Below are 4535 nucleotides of genomic sequence, written 5' to 3'. Positions count from 1 at the left end.
AGTATATTCATTCTACTCAGAATTTCACACCTAAAATCAGACATGTATTCACAGATATGTATATACCAGCTGAACTTGCTATTGAAAGTAGTAGATTATTTAAGAAATTTTGTGAATCAATATAACGTGGGGAGAAAAAGGAATGGAAAACAGCTGTAGATAGCTGAGATAGTGTAGGAGGAGGGTGGGAAATGGCAGAGGGTAAGAAATAAGGGTAAAATTTATATGTACATATATATACACATATGAAACTAGAAATGGAAAATTATTGACTATAGCATGTATGATTAAGTCACTGTGCAGTATATTCTGGATGGGAAGTCACATTTTGTATGGTATGACAATGCTCAGGGAATAAATGTAAGTTAATTAATTTTTAAAAGTTTTAAAACAACAAGTAATTTTTTTAAAAAATTAATTATTATATATATTTTTAAATTTTAATTTCTTGTGTACATTCAATCACATACATCACTTAGCTTGTAATATGAAGGTTCCAATGTGAATACATTTCTCACCAGTCTAGTTGGAGATACTATAAAATTATTATATGTATTTTTATCCAATGGTTTATTATACAAATTTTTATATTTACAGAAAAATCAAAAGACTTATACAGTAATATACTCAACTATTTAATTATTTTTAAAGAATCATTTTATTTTATTTATTTACTCATTTATTATTATTTTTTTTTGGAGAGGTTTTCACTATAGGGCGCGTGCGCTTGCCGGACAGACAGAGACAGAGAGACAGAAAGCGAGAAATCACCTCCCATGGGGGATGGCCACGCTGCAATCCCTTCTCTTCCATCCTCCTCTCAGGATCTTGGGCACGCACGCACACACGCCCAGCATGAGTTTAAGCCAAGTCCAGGACGCAAACCGCAATTGACTACGTGGGAATCCAGTGACATAGCCATTACGCTAACTGCTGGTCCCTTATTTCATTTTAATTTGACCAGAGAGGGACAAAAACAAGAGAGAAAGAGAGAGAGGGAAAGTGAGATAGCAAGCCGCCAGGTCCAGGACCTGAATTGTGGTTGGCCACGTGGGAGTCCAGTGCCCTTAACCACCATGCCACCTGCCAGCACCTCCCCCCCGCTATTTAATTCTATAATCATGACTAAGTTGCCCTATTTGTTTTATCGTATGTTAATCCAGTCTCCATCCATGAACCTGTATACCCATCAGTGCATCTTACTTTTTCATGCATTTCAAAGTAAGTTGCAGACATGAGTACACTTTATTCCACCATGGTCCAAGAAGATGCTGGATATAGTTTCTATGTCTTTGAATCGGAAAAGACCCGATTTGTGTCCTATCATATGATCAATCTTTGAAAAGCTTCCATGCGGAGTGAGAAAAATGTGTATTTTGTGGTCTTAGCGTGGAAAGTTCTATAGATGTCTATCAAGCCCATTTGATTTATAGTGTCGTTTAGTTCCTGTATCTCTCTGCTTAAATTTTGTCTTAGGGGACCAGCAGTTAGCGTAATGGCTATGTTGCTGGACTCCCATGTAGTCGACCATGGTTCGAGTCTTGGATCTGGTGACTTAAACTCACACTGGGCACGTGTGCGTGCTTGCTCAAGATCCTGAGAGGAGAACGGAGGAGAAGGGATTGCAGCGTTGCAATCTCCTGGGGGGTGATTTATTGCTTTCTGTCTCTCTGTCTCTCTCTCTCTGTCCGGCGAGCGCACGTGCCCTATAGCGGAAACAAACAAACAAACAAAAAAAAACTTCGACAAAAAAAAAATTGTCTTAGAAGATCTGTCTAAAGGAGATAATGAGATGTTGAGATCTCCAACAATTATAGTGTTGCCACCTCTCTCTCCTTTTAGCTCCCACAGTCTTTCCTTTACATATTTAGGTGCTCCTGACTTGGGTGCATAGATATTTATAAATGATGTGTCTTTTTGATGAATTAGTCCATTTACTACTATATAATGGCCTCCTTTGTCTCTCTCTCTCTTTTTTTTTTTTTTTTGAGAGGTTTTCGCTATAGGGTGAGTGCACTCGCCAGAAAGACAGAGAGAGACAGAGAGACAGAAAGCGAGAAATCACCCCCCAGGGGGGATGGCCATGCCACAATCCCTTCTCCTCCATTCTCCTCTCAGGATCTTGGGCACGTACGCACACGTGCCTGGCATGAGTTTAAGACACTGGGTGCGGGACTCAAACCGTGGAGGACTACATGGGAGTTCAGTGACATAGCTATTACAAGCTAACTGGTGGTCCCAAGCATTCCATATTTTTCAGTACTGCTAAAATGGGCATATGAAATAAAGAAGTAAAAAAAAAGAAAGAAAGAAAGTCTTTCTTTCCCTCTTGGATTATTGGTTATTGATTATTATTGTTGGTCAAAAACTAGATGACTGCATAAATACGGGTTTGTTTCTAGGTACTCTCTTTCGTTTCATTGATTTATTAGTCTATCATCATGTCAGTAGCACAGTGATGTCAACTATGGCTTAACAGCAATGTTAAAGTCAGATAATGTAGGGGACAGCAGGTGGAATAGTGGTTAAGGCACTAGACCCCCATGTGGTCGACCATGGTTCCAGTCTTGACCCAGAGGCTTGAAACTCATGCTGAGCACGTGTGCGTGTTTGCTCAAAATCCTGAGAGGAGAATGAAGGGGAACGGATTGTGGTGTAGCCATCCCTCCGGGGAGTGATTTCTCACTTTGAGTCTCTCTGTCTCTCCAGTAAGCCCACACACCCTAGGGCAAAAATCTCTCTTTCAAAAAAAAAATGACAGTGTAAGTTTAAAATTTTGTTCTTTTTTTTCAAGACTGTGTTAAATATTCTAAGTTTTTTTGCATTTTATATAAATTCTAGAATCAGTCCTTGATTTAAATTGTTTTAGAATTGTACATAATAGAAAAATTATTTTGAGTATAACTATATGAAACATTTTAATACCTGTACTATAGTTTTCATAATTATTTCATATTTCATAAATCCATTATTAAAAAGTCAAATTTCATATTTCATAAATCCATTATTAAAAAGCCAATTTTTTTTTCTTTTTAGAGGTTTTTGCCTTAGGGCACATGCACTTGCCAGAGAGAGAGGGAGACAGAAACAGTGAGAGGAAAAGTGAGAAATCGCCGCCCATAGGGGATGGCCATGTCACAATCTCTTCTCCATTCTCCTCTTGGAATTTTGGGCATGCATGCACACGTACCTGGCATGATTTTCAAGCCACCAGGTCTGGGACTCAAACCACAGTTGGCCATGTGGGAATCCAATGACATAACCACTATACCATCTGCTGGCCCCTCTTTTTTTTTCTAGTTTTTTTTTTTTCTATAGAGTGTATGCACTCATTGGAGAGAAACAGAGAGAGAGACAAAGTGAGAAATCACCCGGCCATGCCACAATCCCTTCTCCTCCACTTTCCTCTCAGGATCTGGGGACACACCCATGCACCTGGCGTGATTCTCAAGCTGCTGAGTCCAAGATGTGAACCTCACAGTTGACCACATGGGATTCAGCACCTTAACCTTTATGCCACCTGCTGGCCCAGAAAGCCAAATCTGATTTTTAAGAATGTAACGGTTGATATACGCAGAGGTCCCCAACCTTCCCCGTACCAGTAATCCACCACCGGGGAGACAATCGCTTCAGGGACAGGGGTGGGGAGTTGGTCCTGGGATGATCCAAGTGCACCACATCCACTCTGCACCCCATTTCTACCACCACACTGCAATATGCAATGAAACAATCACACAAAAATAGGGTTTGCATTCTCATGAGGATCCAGTACCGCCGCTGATCCAGCAGGAGGCAGAGCCCAGGAGGGGGAAGAACTGCAAAGACTTGTTTGCTTGCAGGCTGCCCAGCCCCAGTTGTGTGGCTGGTAGACTGGCAGCAGTCCACAGTCCACAGCACAGCCCCCAACAGGCCACAGACGAATGCCGGAGGGTTGGGAACTCCTGGATATTTGCCCTGTAGTCTGGTTGAAACTAATTAGGCAAGAGAAATACAACAATGTAATGTGTTTGTTATGTTTTGATTCTTTAGATAGGGTACTCTGATTACCCTGTTTAGACTAAATAGATTAGTTTGATTTGAAGAGCCATGCTCTCGGAACAATAAAAAGGAATACAAATTTTAGTTAAGGACAAATGCTCATTACTTTGTCAATTCTTATCCCATTGTGTAAAATGTAATTGACTCTTACTTAAGGTAGGATTTCCTTTTCTATTCTCATTCATGATACAGTGTGCATGCACGAGAGAGAGAGAAAAGAACTGTCCTTGGGCTCAGTCATGCCATGATCTCCTTCTCCCAGCCTTCTAGCCCATCTGGAGCCTCGACGTGTGTGCATCTGGTATAATTTCCAGAGCATCTGGGCTGAGGGCTTGAACTGCAGTTGGTATGTGGCTTCCAGCTACACAGTCCAGCATACTATTGGGCCTGAAGTAGGATTTCTAACCAAAGAATTGATTCGTTACTAAGAGAAAATAGAGCCTTTTGGCCAGAACCGCCATCTTCCAGTAATTAACCAAAATGATGAACACAAAGGG

Source organism: Tupaia chinensis, unplaced genomic scaffold, assembly GCF_000334495.1.
Source record: "Tupaia chinensis unplaced genomic scaffold, TupChi_1.0 Scaffold143584_1, whole genome shotgun sequence".
NCBI lineage: Eukaryota > Metazoa > Chordata > Mammalia > Scandentia > Tupaiidae > Tupaia > Tupaia belangeri.
This window is presented reverse-complemented; position numbering follows the sequence as displayed.